The 19,336-nt window shown below is 41.3% G+C and overlaps 1 protein-coding gene across 2 annotated transcripts in view; it reads left to right on the top strand.

Moving 5' to 3' along the window:
- Positions 1 to 10,282, top strand: part of SCAF8 (SR-related CTD associated factor 8) — a 153,281-nt gene extending 142,999 nt beyond the window's left edge. Inside the window, exon 21 of one of the 2 annotated variants that reach the window (XM_058020795.1) lies at positions 10,201 to 10,282. The gene's annotated coding sequence lies outside the window, so the exon portion shown is untranslated. The remainder of the gene's footprint in view (positions 1 to 10,200) is intronic. The other variant, XM_058020796.1, reaches the window with a different exon arrangement.
- The last annotated feature ends 9,054 nt before the right edge of the window (positions 10,283 to 19,336 follow it).

Below are 19,336 nucleotides of genomic sequence, written 5' to 3'. Positions count from 1 at the left end.
TAGCAGGTTAATTTTTTTGTCTGCCTTTGCTCCATGGATGATGGGGATTGGCAATAGAGCTGTGTCCTTTAGTACAGAAAATCTCACATTGGGATGGGATCTTTTTGAGGTCTTCAGTCTCACTCTCTCGTGTGCTTTGTCTCTCTGGCCTTGGTTCCCTTCTGAAGGCTGCAGGTTTCATCCAGATCTCATGAAGTGTTTTGTGAGTCACGATGTGGACTGATGGATTATGTGACCAGATGTCTACAGTGCCTGGCTGCTTGTAGCAGGACTGGCTGAACCAGGTGGTCCCTTCCTGGCCTCAGATCCCCAGAGAGGGATTTTCAGCACAGAATCTGGAGGTTTCATACTTTGTACAGCTAAAACTTAAAACTACAGTAATCCAACCTTCCCCTGTTTAAAATAGTGAAGGGACAACAACAGAAAGGGCAGGCCACTGGGGTTTTAAAGCTGTTTTAATGTCTTTTCACTTCCAACTGTATTACACAGTATTAGGTATAAAAGATGGTAGATAGAGGTAGCAGGAGCACCCTTAAGCACACCTCCCATATTCTAACATCATTTTTCACCTGTGTTTACTTCTGGCCAGCCTTCAGTCATTCGGACAAAAAATTTCCAGAGTGTTTTTTCTGCTTCAGGCAGAAACCTCTTGGAAAGATTTTCACCAGAAGAACTCCAACTGTTTTTAAAAGAATGCATTACAGAAATTTAGAGAGATTTGTCAACTTTATTTAGCCAGTCATTCCTTCAAAGCATTGTTATACCTTCAGGGAGTAGAGGGGGGAGTCAGGATGCTTTTTGCAGCCTGATGGAAATTAATACAGATCTACCAGCCTGCTAGAGTTGGTGAAAATTATCTGCACGTGCTCACAAGAGCTTAGAGCTTTGCTGATACAATCACTGAACACTTCCACTTTATAAAATGGAAAATGGGCTTCTGCCTCACCAGCCTCTGTCTGTGATGATGATGATGATGGGTGGTACTGAACACCCAGCTGGGTAGGTCCATGATTCCTGCTGCCTCTGCTTTGTTGGAGGAAGTGGTATCTGGGTGTTTAATAGTCTTCCAAATTGATTAAAGCTTTATGCCAAGGCATACTTGAGGCAATAATTGAAAAAATACTAATTTTTTTTGCTAGTCATCACTCATGCAGTTAATTCCAGTAAAGCTGAGAGTGGAATTTATGCTTTAGTCCTTATGCTACTCTCAGGAGTGTTGGGGTTGAGAGGTGTGATGCCCAAAGTTTGGGAACAAGGTTCAAAGAAGAACTTTTGTCTTCTACATTTTTTTTCTCCCAGATTGCAGGAGACTCTATAGGATTGAATTGATAATTCTTTGTTAGTCTAAAGGAGCAAGTGTTGGAATCATGACTTCCATAGAGGGAATGGATCGCTCTGCTTTGTTTAAAAACAGCTAAACATAAAAATACTACTGGGAAATTTTATGAAGGTTGCAATAAACCAACGAAAACAAGAATCACAGAATCACAGAATCACAGAATTTTCAAGACTGGAAGGGACCTATAAGATCATCTAGTCCAGCCGACGTTCTAACTGTTCAACTAGATCATGGCAGCAAGTGCCACATCCAGTCTTTTTTTAAATTCTTCAAGGGATGATGCCTCCACCACCTCACTGGGTAAATGATTCCAGTTTCTGACCACTCTTTCTGTGAAGTATTTTCTTCTTACTTCTAACTTACATCTACCTTGACGCAACTTGAGACTGTGTCCTCTTGTTCTATCCGTTGTCGCCCAGAGAAAGAGACCGACCCCCAGCTCACTGCAGCCACCCTTCAGGAAGTTGTAGAGAGTGATGAGGTCACCCCTTAGTCTCCTTTTCTCCAGGCTGAACAACCCCAGCTCCCTCAGTTGCTCTTCATATGGCTTGTGTTCCAAGCCCTTTATTAGTTTCGTTGCTCTCCTCTGGACACGCTCAAGTAACTCGACGTCCCTCCTGAAGTGAGGGGCCCAGAACTGGATGCAATACTCTAAGTGAGGCCTCACCAGTGCCGAGTACAGGGGAAGAATGACCTCTCTGTTCCTGCTGGCCACTCCATTTCTGATACTGGCCAGGATGGCATTGGCCCTCTTGGCTACCTGGGCACACTGCTGGCTCATATTCAATCGACTGTCAACCAGCACCCCCAGGTCCCTTTCCACCTGGGCACTATCCAGCCACTCCATCCCCAGCTTGTATCGGTACAGGGGATTATTATGGCCGAAGTGCAATACTCGGCACTTGGACTTATTGAAGCTCATCCCGTTTGAATCTAAATCTAATGTGTGACATCTTCAAGCTGTTTAAGAAATCAGGATAACACAGGTTGATGACTTGAGGGTGATGGCAAGGCCAAGGTCATATTTTAGTTATTCTGCAGGGTGGGAATGAAGTTGCTGCTGATATATCAGCATTGCTCCAGCCAGAGTCTAAAGGCTTCATGGAGTTTGGGTTACCTCCTCCCATTTTCTAGTTCTTTCACATTTATAAGGACATTGAGAACTCTTGCTTCTCCATATCTCAGGCCCTTTTAAAATATTCATCTTGCTCAGAAAACACAAAATACTCCTCCTAGTGAGAAGTGCTTTAGATCTTTGCCGTTTCAGTCATGATCCCCACGAGGCACTAGGAGCTTTTCTGAAAGGGAACATTTATATTTGCTCAAGTAAGGTGGAAAGGAAGAGGGAAGCTCTTGCCAGCCTCTAGTGTTGGCCAGGTTAGCAGGCCAAGAAGATCAGGATTGCAGCAAGTAGATAATTGTTTGCAGAGTATAAATGACTAGGTTGTTCTTACAATTTTTCTGCTAATCTGTTGTGCTAACCCTGATAAAGAACCGTATTTTACCACCCTTCAAACATGCATTCACATTTCACACCCAAAGGTGCATGTTGCCATGGATGTCCTTGCAGTATTCGTGAGACGCTATTCAGCATTTTCAGCCTCTTGAGATTATTGGGATGGTGTGTAAAGATTGTCCCTTAAGACAGTGACTGCCCATCTCAAAGCATGCTCCCAACAAAAATGCCACTAATTAAAACTTGTGCAAGTGGAAACGTTGGCATCTGTGTCAACTTCAGTCTCTGTTTTGAAGAAAAATGTAAGGATTGTTAGAACCTCTTTGTGAACTAAAACAGTTAAGCAGTTCAAGACCCTATGTTATAAAATCTTAGATAAGAGTTAATCAATGTGACAAATTATAGGTTTGTCTGCCTGTCAGATGGCATTAATGGTGGGTGACCCAGGGAGTTTGGGTGCTGAGGTGAGAAGGAAGAGCTCCAGTGTTTTGCTTTATGTTTGTCTTGATGTGCCGAATTTTTTCAAAACATTTAAACAAAAGAGACTGAATTTGGGTCTCTATTTCAGGTTAATACTTTGAAGCTGTTTTCCCCCACCATTTCTGTTGCTTTTAATCAATTATGAATGTTCTGATGTAAATGCAGAATTAAAATAGTAGGCTATTTTCTTGTGCATGACGTAAGGCCCAAAAATTTATACCAGATGACTGTTCTGGAAGAGGGAAAATAAAATACTTGGGAAAATCTAAGAGAGTATTTTCTGAAGCATATCTTCCTGCATGTGATCTGTAAAATGTAGGTATTCTAATTTTTAAATATGGTATCTATCACCAAATGTGAGTAATGAGCTGTTGATAATGTTGGTAGCTTTACAGAAAATATGAGACTTGCCTTTCTCTGTATGCAACTTTTTGCTGGTTTTTGTTAGCCTCATGGAGAATTTCACAGAAATTCTCAGCTTTTTTCAGTTTTCAGTTATTTTGAAGAGTTTCTTTTGGGAGGGGGGCAGGCTGGTGAGAGGGATGGGGTTTTGTTTGTTTGTAGGTTTTGTTATTTTTTGCTTTGGGTTAGTAGGGTTTTTTTTGGCTTTTTTTCTTTTTTGGCCCTGAACATTACCACATATTGTGTGTCTTTCCTGGGGTGTTCAGCCTGAGCTCTGACAGAATAATGCCACTGTTGCTTTAAGCTCATAGTGCTGCTTTATATAGATCTGGCCTGATTTATAGTGTTGCTTTAAATAACAATAAGAGAGTTCATCTCCCTTTCAGAAAAGGTTTATGACTGATCTCTGCCTGGCTAGGAATGTTTATTTTTCTTAAGTTGCCTCTCTGCAAAAATGTTTTGAGATTGAGAGTCCCAAGCTGGTGATGGCTTGTGCTCTATGCAGCTCTAATCCCTTTACCACTAGAAAGATGTGGTTTGTGATGGATCTCACATAGATCAGGCTCAATTCTCAATTTCTCTGTCCTTTCCCTATTGGCCATCCTGTTTTCAAAACTGTATCATTGAAGTGATCTATGGGTGTTGGCAAAGCATTCAGAAGCCTCAGTAAGATTTAGTTACTGCTCCTAGTCCTTTGCAATAACACAAGCTTATTTTCTTTTCTCCACAGCTGATGATGAAATAACTTTGAAATAAACTATTTGAGAAAAAACTTTTCCACCACCAGGGATAATGGCAGTAGAGGAGGGAATCACAGTGGATTGCTTCTGGATGCTTTTAAAATGGCATGCATCAGCTTTCTTAAAAATGTAAATTTTAAATGCAAATCTTAAAATGCAGTATCAGCTATCTTGCTTGGAGCCATGTATTGATTATGTATTAAGTCCACAGAGGCCAATTGAAAAATCCTTTCTATCCCTGTTCCAGGAGTCTGTCCAGGAGTGGGGCTGTGTTGTGTCCTGTGTGGTAACTTGTGCTTTGAAAGTGGATAAATAATGCCAAGTACGAGAAGAAGCATGCATAGACGAAGAGATGATATGAAACATGTAATTTAGGACACGGAAGGGAAAGCTCTGTTCTTCCCTTTCTGCCTAGCTGGTTTTCTGGTCTGCCCCATGTCTGCCTTCCCAGTGTCACTTTCTGGTGACCAGGAGAAGGATTAGGCTGCTCCTAAAGCCGTCACCAGCTCTACCTGCCACTTTTCGGGAGACCTTCCTGAACAAAGGGAGAGCAGCAGGAGGATTATTTGCTTGAAATCACCTGGGGCTTTTGTCACTCAGCCTGTGGTAAGGAAATGGTGTCTACCTTGGTCACAGGGCAGTGGGCTGTGAGAAAGTCATGATGTGGGAATGATTTCTGTTCATGTGTAGAGACCAGGAGAGGAATTTCACAGAAAGAGAAAAGTTAGCCAGTCCTTGAGGCTGCTCAGAGCACCTGCAGACAGAGTTGTGGCTCCAAGGGCAGATGAAGCATGAGCTTTCCCAGGTCAAGGGCAGCACGGGTTATGGTGCAGAGCTACGGTCAAGGAAGGCTTACCTGCTTTTCAGGGCTAAAAGTCTCATAATCAGGCTGTAGACCAGCTTGTGCTGGAGGAATTTTAGTAAGATCTTAAAAAAGAGTGAGGAAACCTTCAAATAAGTTTTTCTCTTTGACTGTCTTCCTAGGTGGGGACACTGAAACCACTGGCTGGCTGGAAGTATACCTGGTTTCAGTTGTGGTATGCACTTAATGCTGTGCACATTCCTGTCTAGTATCAGTGTCATTCCTACTTCCTTGCCTGAGCCAACTAATTCAAGACCGCAGGTCTTGGGCAGAGCTTTGCAAATGCATATTGAACCTCAAGGCTTGTTGTGCTTATTTTGTAAAATTAAAATAATTAAAAAAAAAAAAAGAGAAAGTAGATGGCTATGAAATTCAAGGCAAGAAAATGTGAGACTTCCTAAAGAATAAAGTAAAATAAAAATTATCTCAGAAGTTTAAGACTGAAAGCTTGTTGTGTTGTGGGGTTTTGCTCCTCCTTTTAAAGTTGAATAAAGAGGAAAGCAATTTGATGCAGACTAATTATTCTACAGTTCTCTCGGGTTGAGTGATCTGTGTTCAGTCACACCTTCTTCAGGTAACTCAAGTGTATTAATCAATGATCGTCTTTCTAATTAAACTGCTGAGTAGAGAGAAGATTTATAGGATGATCATTAGTTTTGTGTAGAATCAGTATATTAAGGGAAAGTAGTGTTAACAAGATGTTCCTTTTTCCCATATGATCAGTCAAAGGTTAGGAAAAAGATCACAACTTTTGTTTGTATGTTGCCTCTGAAGTGCAAATCATCAACAAAAATCAGAAAAAAAATTTGAGTGCTTTCAGGAATACAGTTTGAAATTAGCAAGAAAGGTGGGGTAATAAATGCTTTGGATCATCCCAGACATACATATCCGCTTGGCACTGCTCTGCATCTGACAAAGCAGTTAGGGTAGATCCTGAAACTTGGCTTGGGAATGGGAGATTTCCTGAAACAGACACCCAGGCACCGGGAAGTGAAGTCCAGCTTTCCTGGTGCAGACAGCTTCTGCCTTCTGGGCAGAGCAGCGTGCTGTGGCACTGCCCTGCCTTTGTGGGCAGCCTGAATGGATGTGCTCAGCCTTGGAATGGTCCCTTCCCAAGGACTGGGGGATTTGCTGCCCCTGAGCAGAGCTGAAGCTCAGTGTGTCACTGGGCAGCCTTGGCTCCCAGGAGCTGATTCTGTGCTGAATGTGTGAATGTCCTCTGTCGTGTCCAGTATGGCACGTGGTGCATTTGGAGTTGTTCAGTGGGGCTGGAAAAGTTGTGGGATTTTTGTTTGTGTTCTGTAAGCAGGAGCAGCTTTCCAGCAGGCTATCCCCAAATTTCTCTAGGGGAAAGGGGAGGGATGGCTACCCAGGAAAACCATGTGAAGCAAGCTGATGGACTCCTGCAGAAAGCTGCAACAGCTGCCACAAGCTATTCACCGATGTTTGGTTGAATATAGATGTCACAGATGAAGTTAAAATCTCTCTCTCTGGTGGTTGACAGGACAAAGTCTGGCTGTGTATCTTGTAGAGTTGTTTGCAGTGCATTTTATAGGAGGGTGCTGTGCTGTACTTGGTTTATCTACCGGTGGCTAACCCTGGGGGCAACCACATGAATAATAAGCGTCACTTCTCTGCTCCCTTCTTGCCAGACCTGTTGAGGTTCAGTAGCAGCTCATCCCTCCCTTTTGACACACGTGCACTGCAGCTCAGGGGGATGGAGGTGTCTGTAGAGTTTGTCTTCCTGAATTGCTCAGCACCTCGTCATTGTACACTGGCTTTAACCAGGGGCTATAGTTTTTAATGACTATGCCTGGCAACCCAGCAAAAAAATCCAAAAAACCAATCAGTCGGTGTTTACTCCCTGCTTGTGCAGACAGCACCTGCCCTGAGTTTGTACAGCCCTTCCCAGGTCACAGTTGAGGAACTACATCTGCGACTTTAAGTGTTGCTATTGTGTGTATAAAGTAATTCACTCTTTGTTTACAGTAGAGCATGAAGGGCCCATGGTAGCTTTGTACTAAGGACTTTGCTTCAGTGCCATGCCTGCTAGCCATTTGCTGGTGTTTATTTTTGTGTGCCCTCCTGTTCAGCAGGAAAATGAAAATGTGAGCAGTAGATGAATGACAAACCAAGGTTGTTACCATAGCACATACTGCCTAATCTATGCTGTTAAGACTTTCACAGCTATGCCTACCTGTCTGTCCTTAACTAAATGACAGAGCCTAGGGTGTTGTATATGCCATGCTTAGTGTATGGGATTTTTGTCCTTGTTTGTTGGCAGGAGGCAAAAATCTCAGTCTAGGATGTGTGAGGTTTATGTGACTATTACTTTAGTACAGCAGTTCTTTCTTTTTTGACTACTACTTTATCTTTTTTTTTGACACATGGAAGTTTTTTTTTTTTTTTTAGATTAATTCCTTCAGAAGTGCTTTGCCCTTGGTAAAAGTTTAATGGGAATGGTTGGTATTAAAGACATTTTGGGGAAAGGAAAAAGAGAGGAGTGTTGTAAGCTGGTATGAGATGCCCATTTCCTCCTAGCCTGCTAGAAAAAGATACCTGAATGTGTAAAGGACTGTATGTATCGAGCAATATTCTACCCTATAGGTTTTTATTATTTTAAGCCTTATTATTCAAGATTGTGCAGATCCAGAGAGATGGGTATTGCAGATCTGGCAGAGCATTGCTGGGAAGTTTGTATTCACCACGGCAAACTTCTTTCAATATTTGCTGGACTGCTTGCGGGGGAGCACTGTGACCTCCCTGAGAGGTCGCTTACTGGGAGGGCTGGAAGCACTTCAAAAAACTTGGCCCTCTACCCTGGCCAGGAAGTTTTCTTCAAACAGAGCAGGGCATCATCCTCAGTGTGTGTTCAAGTAAGACCTGACAGGTAGGGAGGGACTCCTGTGATACTTTGCCGTAAATCAGTTCTTTTGTATCAAAAGTAGCATACCATCTGCCTGCCATAAATGTTGTGTTCTTGTTCCAATGCAGGTAGAGATGTTTTAGGTGGGCATTTACAAATCTGTGATGGTTGAGTACTGTGAGATCACCCTGGCTGCATTAGCTAACAGCTAGCTGCATTCCCCTATAGGAATGGGCCAGCAAAAATCCAGGAGGGTCAGGTTTCCCCATGAGGGCAGAGTATAACACTGCATTGTTGAAATTACACACAACTCCTGACACAGATCTTACATTTAGCTCTGTACTGGGTGTCACTCCGTGCCTGTCAAACTATCAGTAAGGAAGCCATGTCTGTGAAGAGCTGGAAATGTGGTTCCAGCTGGAAAGGAAAATGCTTGAGCAGCACTCTTCAGTGAGCTGGAACATGGGAAGAAAAAGGGCACTTTTCAGTTCAGGGGTTTTGCAGATGAGAGCAATTGCCCCAGGTTTTGAGTCTTAGCTGCTGGTGCTCAGGAACTGAACCCCATGGCGAAGGAAGCCCTGTGTGGCTTTGAGGAGTGGAGCCATGCTGTGCCATTGTGTAGCAAAAGGAAGTGTGACAAAAAATAAAGGTTGGCCACAGTAGCAGTGCGGTGAACTTTGGGAAAGACAATATCTGTGACACATGGCTCATGGCAGTGTTATGTGAATGCCATAATCATGGCACTTGCCGCCCTGTCCTGCAGCTCTTGGCTCTGTGTCTCTTACAGACGTGGTTAGGAGGGCTTTGGTGGTCTGAGCTCTAAATGTTCTGTGTAGATAGATACACCTTTCCCCACCAGCAAAGCAGGTCTGTGTATTTGGAGCTTAACAAGCTGGTTTTTTGTGTAACAACCAAGAATTTAGTTGCATTTTATTAGTTACTTTTTATATACGTGCATTTCCTCTCGGGTGCAACTTGCAGCCTGATGCTGCTTTTTACTTAGCTGGCCCACTGTTAATGCATCCATTTTGTGTGGTGGTTTTGCAGCTTGTATTATTTGCTATTTTGCTTGCATTTTATTTTAATGGAACAGCCTTTATTTTCAGTGAAGTCAGTTCAGGACTTTGCTCTAATTCCACTGTCTTTGGAAGCAGGAGTATGATAAAATTCTTGTGTTAGTTTTAATTACGTTTTATGTCAGCTTAACCATTGTAGATATCAGGATATTTTTATGACAAGGTGCTTTGTGCTGTGAAGAAGCTGTTTAAGATCAGCTGTGCCAATTTGAACATCAGAGAAAACATTATAATACAGTCTGACACTTTGCAGAATGAAAATGACAGGCTTTGTAGAGCATGAAGTTCTCCTTGCCAGCTTTTGGGAGCTCAGTTAGTCACTCTGCTTGTTCAATGCACATACATTGAGGATGGCTGGTGTCTGTTTTAACATTTTCAGGTGACATGGGCAAAGGAGCAGCTGATTTCTCCACATCACTCTCCTCAAAAGCAGTGGCTGGCTTTTCAAAGCCTGGCTTGCTTGGTGCAAGAGAGCTTCCATGGGAGATTTTTGTACCTGACATGCAGATATTTTGTAGAGGTCCTGGCTGGGATTTCATAGGAGCTTTAAATATGAACACATGGAAACAGGCAATCCTGTTGTGGTACAGGCGTAGTTAGTGGTTAGGGCCACCAGTGAAGAGAAGGGACTGTGATAGTGGTGACCTGTTTCAAGTCACCTTTCCTGGTTGAGTGTTTCCTAGACGGAAACTTGGACAGCTTAACACTTGCTCTTCTTGAAGCAGGTGGTTGCAATGTGTTGTTTTATTGGTTTCTATTTTCCATTTGTACACAGAAAGAAGTTTTTAGCTGTGAGCAGTAGTGCAGAATGCATAAGTGAGGTATGAATTGAGTGATGTTCCTTTTTTTTTGCATGAGAGCTGTTGGGTTGCTCATAGTAGAGGTTAATGATGTAGTTGGCAGTGGTTCAAAACAAACCTTATTTCTATTTTCTGTATCTAGGGATACAAGTGTTAACAAAACAATTTTTGTTTTTCAGATTGCCAGTGCTATGAACATAAGGACTTCCAGCAAGAAGTTCTTCAGCTTGTGAAGCCACAAGGACACCTCAGCCCCTCTCTGTGCTTTGACTCATGATGCAGAGGAAACAAGACATTTAGAGAGCAAATAAGTTATGCAAGGTTTGTTTGGGTTTTTTTGTTGATTTTTGTATTTCTATCTGTGTATTTCATAAATTGCATTATGAAACATTATAGGCCAAGAGCCAGATAGAACCAGGTTAAAATTTGCTTTAGTCCATGGGTCTTAATGTTTCGTGTTGGTTGGGTATTTTTGAGGCTTTAGAATCAACCAGTAGAGAACATCAGCACAGGGAGAAATGTAGGCTATGTCAACTGTTTCTTTCAAGGCATTAATCCAAATATTAGTGCTTGTGACTTCAAAATAGATTGTATTTACAAAACTTCAGTCCAGACAAGCCTCCAAATCTGTAAACAGCAGAGATCAAGTTTTCTATATTTAGCAGGGAAAGGGAGGGGTTTAGGCTTTTTTCTGCTTAGCTCACAAGAGTATTATGATGTGGTAAATTTATCAAAGGAGAGGGAATGGATGAGCAGGTGTAGAGTGCATTGTTCCAGAATTAGACAGAAAATTATCAGCAAAGAGAGCCCTACTCCTGATGTCTCACCTAAAGGAAAGAGTGGCATTGCAGTTTAATTCCAGAGACGTTCAGATGTCTTTCTCCTGTAGTTAGAAATGTTGCAAATGGCACAAGAGAGAGACAGAGAGGTGCTTTGGTTGAGGGTTTGAAAGACCTGGTGCAACTGAGCTTATGATAGGGCAAGTTTCCTCCATCCTTTTTAGTTTTGTCATCTGAGATAATTGTTTAGAGTTGTTTTAGAGATTTTAAAAGGTTTAATCATGATGCTTTGTAAACAGGTGATGAGACTGTTTATTCAACTTTTCATTATTTTTAATTGCTTCAGCATTGTTTGCTACTACTAACAGAAGAAACTTGACATTGTTGTCAATACCATGATATCTACTACACCATGCATGCTGCTAGTTATCACAAAATCCAGACTTTGTTTGGACTTTGTAGCAGGAATCCACTGCACAACCCTGACAAAGCTGCCTTTTAGCAAGTTTAGGCCTATGGGCAGTTTGGACATCACAGGGTAGGAAAATGATTAGACCTCAACACATCGTGTTCATTCTCATTCCCCAGGAGTTTGTCCTATGCAATCGCATCCACTGGCAAGGGATGCAGTTCCAGAGGGATTCGTTCTCATTCCATGCTAGCACAGAATTGTTTTTCTTTTCTGACAAAATCTTTTGGGGCAAGATTGTGCTGAATAAACAGGGGGAATTTGTTGCAGAGTTACAGGGTTTTCCCCTCCTTGATGGACACATACCAGGCAGGTGATGATTAGACCTGATTGTTATATATTATTCAAACACTTAAAAATTAATACCTGTGCGCTCAGTTTACTTTGTAACCCATTCATCTCTTTTAAAATCAGTACATAATGGAGCATTGCTAAATTTTGTAACCACTTAGAGTTTTGTCATAAGCAAAGGATTTAGGGCATTGCTGCCACAGAAGTAAATATGCACAAACGTTGCATATGCTGTTGTTTGGCTAATGGAGTATTTGGCCCATCCTTCTCTAAAACAGGCTATTTTTAATACTAGCATATACATTCAGGATGTATTATAAAATTAAAATGGGTTTGGAGGTGTGGTCAGTGTTCTGCTGAGCATGATTGCTACAGGTCTAGAAGGTCTTCTGAATTCTGGAGTTTCCCTCCTCAAAAAGGTAAATAATGCAAAGAAACAACTCAAAAATAGTCAACTTCTAATTGATTTTGATAAAAGGACAGCTGTGAAACTGTGCCATTGATTGATACAATTAGACTTACTATTCCAGTTGTGCCACTCTTTATTGCCATAGGTTAAAAGCATCACTGAGATTTTATGCACTGCAGCGCTCATAAAAGTCCTAATTTGCTGTATTAGTCAATCAGTTGGGGGCTTGTGGGGGTTTTTTGGGGTGTTTTTTGTTTGTTTGATTGGTTTTCTTCGACCTGTGTTGATAAAAGGAAGTATTGAACCTTATTCTAAAATTTAATGACACTATTGTCTGTTGGGATGTCTGTTCTCACCATTGGTGCTTTTTGCCACATTTTGTTTCTTTGGGAGGGATGCACTGTTTATTCCCTTGCAAGTTCTTAACCTTTCTAGCAGTTAGTATGTTTTGTTTCATTTTGCCCACATGCAGCTCTCCAAAAAGCAGTGACAACCCAGCGTGAGCTTGTCAGGGGCAGAAGGTGAATTTGCGAACCACGTGAAGGCACGAAGGAGAAAATTACGGCATACAGATTCCTAATGATAAACACACCGAAAGCATCCTAAAATTATAAAGCAGTGTGGTGCATTAAAGCTCTAATTTGCATTTTGGCTAAGGCGTAGCTGCATTTTTGGACTATCCCTTTAATTTGGTTCTTTTAATTACCTGCTGATGAGTTCCTGTGGTGGAAGCAGCAGGAGCTGTGCCTGCAGCAGTTTCCTGGCATAGTGGTTTCTATCAGACAGAGCAATGGGATTCCTAAGGTTACTTTGAAATCTGGGGTCTCCTGCTGTAAACCAGCAGACTGACACGAACAGGAATCTAATTAAAAAGTCAGAGATATTGAATAAAGCTCACAAATGCCATCTGTTCAGCTTTTCAACCTGAAATTACTCTATGAATTGCAGTAACAAGTTTGATTTTTCCTGCATTTTTGTAGCTGAATTTTGTTACAGCAGCCACCCATACAGGCAGAGTTGTGCAAGCTCTGTTAGTCTCAGTAACTGCTTGGACCTCTTGAAATATTCCAGCAAAGTATGTTTGGGCAATAGTGCTGGATTAAAGCTTAATCTCATGAGGAAGGCATTGATACCCTGCAAAGGCCTTGCACTGATTTACTAGCCTGGAGAATGTCTGGAAAGGGGCAGCACCCATCTGTAGATTTTGCAACAAAATTCCCAGGTTAATGTAATTAAAACAAGGCCTGGTTATTTGCCTCCTCTGCAAGTGAAAGTGTTACTCATTGGTTGAAGGAGAAAATGCCAAACAAGTTTCTGGAGTGAGGAGGGAAAAAAACTCCACCAAGTTTGGTAGATTAATCAGGAAGCAAATCAAATGTGAAAAGAAGACCCATCAGTGTTTTGATGAAAACTATGGAATGGAGTAATCTTAAAAACTCTTTCAGTGATATGTAATGTTGGTACCAGCAGTGTGCATTCAGCCTTCATACAAAAGTGAAATAGGGACATTGCAAAAAGAAACTTGGTGGCTATTTGGGCAAACCCCTGTGTGTGTAATATACAAGAGGAAGTGTTTCAAACTATCTGAGGAAGCAGAAGACAGCTTTTGTGTGCCAATGGAAGTCTTGTGGCTTGCTCTTAAGTTCTGTATCCAGGAAACAATTTCGCATTGACAGACAAATAATGACTAAGAAACTGATTTCCTAAGAAAATCATTCTGGTGTATGCATTTTTTGCATTATCTCATAAGAAATATATAAGGCCCTAAAGTCTTCAAGGTACAGTAATATTACTGTCTCCAAAGCTAGGTCTCTGTAGTTACTGCCTACCCTTATTTGCTAGTTATACATTGCTTTCCCTGGTGTTCTCTGTCACAACCATCGCCTACACATGCACATCCACAACTGGTCTACACCATCAGCAAGGACTTACTAAAGATGATACTAAGCCTTACTAAAGATGACACTAAGAAGTTAGGCATGCCTGACAAAGTTTAAGGATGCTAACCTCCATCCATAGGGCAGCTCTCCCTGTTACATGTGTTCAGTTTGACACCTCTGTGAGCTGGCACTGCTGACAGAGTGCTGGGATGAAAGGATCAAAGTGTCACCTTTTCCCTGTGGAGCTGTTGGGACCGTGGTCCATGGACCATGGTACCATGGGAGGGGGGAACCTTACACAGGGTGCTGACCCGTGACCCCGCTGGCACAGTTAGCAGTGTGTCTGCTCTCACTCTGCAGCAGTGAGGTGTAGCTCATCCACCATTCTGGAGAGCTCATCCTCCCCTCTAACACGAGGTGACCGGGGCAAGGTGTGTGTTGGTAGTGCAGCTGATATACAGAGAGAGTTACCCCTGGGTTTTCCTGGCCTGAATGGCCAGGCCTTCAGTAGAAACAGTGATGCCTTGTGTGTGGGCACAGGAACAGAAGGAATATTTGTGTTTATATTTCTCTGAGAGGCGTTTTACTGAGGTCACTGTTAGTGTGGATAGGTGCTTGTTGTCCCACCTGAGCCTTAGCTCTGTCATCAGCAGTCTGTGGGCATCCTTGCTCTGTGTTCTCATGGCTGCTGCTCTTTGTCTGCTCAGAGATGTGCATCCCTGATTGAGGATGGATTCTCATTTGTGCTCCACCATTCCTGTGTCCTGGGAGATCTTACAGTGTGATCTACTGGTGTATTGTCTTCTACCCTGATATATCAGAGAGGTCTTTTTTTTTTCTTAAAATGATGAACATCAAATATTCCCTGCAATCACCAGCTGAATTTGCATATAGAGTAGTCTCTTGAAAACCATGTTATACTTTCATATTGGAGAATGACATTTTAAAATCATTGACTGTGTAATACAGGGTAATATTAAATAGGGTAGCAAAATGATCTTGGAAACCGGAGATCCAGAAAAAAAAATGGATAGTGGATATTGAGAATCTTCACTTCAAAACTGAGTCAGTATTTCTTCTTAGCATGTTTGTGCCTTGCAAATCTTATTGTGGACAGTATTAAAAAGAAATTTACAGGTGATTTCATTGCTCTAAAGGATAACATTTAAGAAAACATTGCCTCTTTGTATTTGCTGTTGCAAGCAAGCTTGGTGCTTAATCCAGTGTAAATGTTACATGCATTTATGTGAACTGAAATTTTAATTACTGTTCTGCCTGCCTGTTGTTGGCATGGAAAAATAATTATTGACTGAATTGAATAGAGCAGGTGCACCAAATTTGAAGTTTTTATAAACCCAGTTTTAAATACTTTTTATTTTTCAGAAAGAAAAATGTAATGCATAATAATTCACTAGTACTGGAGTTCACTGCAATTCCCTGTAGTGATACTACTCTGGTAGATATTCCTACAGTGTTACAGAAGTTGGTTTTCAGGTGGGCTGGGCCAGTAAATGTCGCCTCAACTTATGCATTGAGGTCTTAGGTGAAAGCTCTGCACTTCATACACAGATACAGCTGCTGTTTAGGTTGCCCAGAGCGGGTGGTTTGTCTATAAATAACAGATGTCACTGGAGTCCAGTATCTCATAAAAGATATTTGGCCTTTAGGTATGTTTCTCACGTTGGACTTACCGAGCCATTTGATTTCCAGAGTGCTGTTCCTTTGAAGCCTCCGCAGCATATCTGAAGAGGTGACAATATAGTTGCAAAACACCCTTTGACTTGGGACCGGAGCCAAATGGTGCCACCCACTCTCCTGCAAGATCCCTTGCACACTGATCACTGAGGAACTTACCTCAAACCTTAAAAAAACCCAACCAACCGAACAAAAAACCGTCAAGGCCACCCCGGTTTTAGGAAGTGCAGTGCTCTTGACTGAGTCACTGCAAAACTGAGTTTTAATGCTGTGGATCTTTTCCTGCACTGTTAAAATGCAACTGGTGCAAGAGCTCCTGTGTTGTGTTTTGCTGGGCATGGTCAGTGGGAAGGGCAATGTCCAAAGCTTTGTCACAGGGAATGATAAATCAACTACCCAGGCACTGAACCTTCAGCTTGTTGGCATAGCAGGGGGAGCGGCAGAAATTGCATGGTCGAAGACATCAGAAGTAGTGGTTAAAGCAATCTTATTTATTATTTTAGTTTTCTATCTCCAAGCCTCTTCTGTTTTCTGAGTTGGCACAATGGGTGAAATTCTGTTGATGTTAGTGGGAAGTTCAGCATCAGCTTTAACAGGACCAAGATTTCACCCACAGTGTTTTAAGATAGTTTGAGCGTTAATGCAGCATTTGTGTATTTTAGAATTCCTTGATTCCTTGATTTGTAGGCAATAGCATAAGTATTATGTATCTTTCTTCAGTTACCTTAAGAAAATCATGTTTATTTTTGCAGTTTCATGTAATTACAGCAAATTTTGTACTGATTTTTCTCAAAACTTCCTAACTTCCTTTTTTTTTGTTTTAGTGGTGTACAGGAAAGGGCGTTTTTACTGGCAGACTAACTAACTTAAGAGAAAAATTAACAGTATCTTGACTTAAGTTATACAGTCATAAAACAGGTATTTATGAATAATGAAAACTCTGGAGGAAAACATCTGTCTGTGTAAAAAAAAGTGTTATGGAATGGCATGGATGTTCTCCTGATTGCAGTCTTGAAACAGCTCTGCTAATTCCTTTAGTGGATAAGAAAAAAGAATTACAAGAAATAATTACATTTAAAGTCAGTGTAATCTACTTGTGTAGACCCCTGTGTATTTAAATTAGTGTAGAATAGTTCTGCTCTGTTTTCCATAGAAAATAATGTTCTGTGGATTCCTCATAGATTCTTAGCCTATGACACCAATGTCAGATGTTTTTTAATATACTGTAAAGAGATCTGCATATGTGGCTTTCATATATATAATTTTCCATTGAAAGTCTGTATCATTAAGGATGGGTGGGAATAGTAGAATATTGAATAATAATGAAATAGTATGCTGAGATATTTCTTCATTTTTTTGCTATTTTTAACTGGTAAAATTTGCTTGGATGGAAAGCAGTTTTCTGTACTGTGCATTCAGTTAAACCCTCATGAGGTATGTCTTAGCATTCCCTTAATAAAATTCATGTTAAAACGTTATTGAGTTCATCTGGTTTCCAGGATGTGGTCTTCTGTTGCACATTGGCAAACCTGACTGAAACACAATTATTTCTTTGCATCTGTTGATATCTTTCTGTAACCTGAATTAAGAAGTGCTATTGAGGACAGGAACTGAATTTTTACTCTATCCATTACCTGACACAGTTGGAGCTCGTGGGAAGGGAACAGATGATTTTGAGCCTTAGCAGAAAAACACATGCTAACAGGATGTTATGTGAATTGTGCTAGGGTTAGTTCATAGAATGATGGAAATGTTTTGGTTGAAAGAGACCTTTAGAGATCTAAAACTCTACCCCTCTGCAATGAGCAGGGACATCCTCAACAGATCAAGTTGCTCAGAGCTCTGTCCAAGCTTGGCCTTGAATGTTGCCGGGGATGAAGCATCTACCACCACTCTGAGCAATCCAGTGTTTCACCACCCTCATCATGGGAAATTTCTTCCTTATATCTAGCCTGAATCTGTCCTTTAGGCCAGAACAAATAGCCCTTGTCCTATCAGTGCAGGACCTGCTAAAATCTGGTTTCATTTTTCTTATAAGCTTTCTATAATGGAGAGGAAGAAGAGAAAACTTTGGCATGAGGCTCACTGCAACTTTGCCTCCATATGGCCTTCTTTTCCCCAGCCATTACACGAGCCTTCCCCACATATTAATCTTCAGTTTTCTCGTTTTCACTGCCCTTGCAGGCCTCCCCCATCTGTCCATACCCACCATAGATGAACCATGGCAGGACTGAGCAGCTAGTACCCAATAAAGCATATTTCCAGGTCACAAATAACCAACTATTCCATACCTTGTTGCCTCCTTCATCCTTTTCTCCTCTTGGGACCCAGAAGCCTGGGAAGAGGGAAGCCTTTTTGGTGCATGTTCATTCCTTGCGTCAGCAGCATCTGGGTTGTTTCAGGAGCTGGGCAGATTGCTGTGTTAGAGCTTAGGAAATGATTGTAAGATGTCTGTGTTGGTTTATTTCCTGTGTGTCATTTCCTGTGATATTTCTACAGAATAGCCCTTTCTGTTGCACAGACATAAATCACCTGTGCCATAATGATTCCATAGAAAATGGAGCAGTGTGTTACCCACGCAGTGAGGCTGCAGTGCTGTCTACTAATGCTATTAAATATACTTTATATAGTGGTAGATTTCTGGAAAATCAAGAGTGAGTTCCTGTGGGAGTAACAAAATAACAAATTTATGGACATTTGTGTCTTATTTTGTGATAACTATATGTATTTCTGTCTTTTGAAATGCTTTTGGAACAAGTTGGATTTTTAGCTAATGTACGTATTCTCTAGCTTTTACACACTGTCATTTCTTTACTGTTGCCTTTGTCCTCACTAGAATATTTTTCATTTCTTCTTAATATAATGTGAAATTAGATCAAAGTATTAGCAAATAGCACAGGATTGGCTGTATACCCAGTATCTCAGACTCAGTATTTATCCAGACTATATATAGCTGATTGATTAAAGTGGTTTCAGGTTTTGTGCAAGTCAAGAAGCTATTTATGTGTGTTGGAATAAAAACCATAGTGTTGAACAAAGTTTTGATTATTCCCAGAAGTTGGAAATAGAAAGGTATTTGATTTCCAAGACTTCTGTAGAATCAGTAAAGAAAGATGTATAGTAAAATCCAGGAGATGAAGGGTAGGTTTCCTAAGTTCCTTGGACTTCCTGGGGAAAAACAGAGAGAAGGACAATATTTAAAAAATTAATATATTGTGAGGCCAGAAGTGATCACTGTGATAATCTAGCTTGATTTCCTGGATAACACAGATTGTGTGACCAATTGTTTTTCTTTCTAAAGAAATGTTAGTTCTTGTATTTTTGTTAAAAAAAAAAAAAAGACTTGAGTCCTTGATAGACTGTTTCATGACTGGTGTATTTCTGCAATTTCCCCCAAAACTTGGTTCTGCTGCTGTTGGTCAGTGCTGGAGGCTGGCTCTCCTAACTGGACCAGTGAGCCTGGCCCACTGTGTCCCCTTCCAGGTTCCCAAGCAGAATGTGATGAAATAAGCAATGTATAGTACTTTACAGCTTCTGCTTTTCTGCATGTGTTTTGACAGACAATGCACCCCATGAAATCCTTTCCTGCTGAAATAATTATGCTGCTTATAAGAGAAGATGCAGCAATAGTGCTTAGGGGAGCTGAGCCCTGTTCCCACCTTGGCCATCATTCTTCCTGGGGAAACTCTCTTTTCCGTGCACCCATCTCTCTTCTCCTTGTTCTTCCCCCTGACTTTGGCTGGGGATAATGATACCAGCACAGCACTTCTGCGTTTGTAAATGAAAACTCCC

Source organism: Melospiza georgiana, chromosome 3 (assembly GCF_028018845.1).
Source record: "Melospiza georgiana isolate bMelGeo1 chromosome 3, bMelGeo1.pri, whole genome shotgun sequence".
Taxonomy (NCBI): Eukaryota; Metazoa; Chordata; class Aves; order Passeriformes; family Passerellidae; genus Melospiza; species Melospiza georgiana.
The sequence above is the reverse complement of the archived record's forward strand: the minus strand, read 5'-3'. Positions and strand labels throughout refer to the sequence as shown.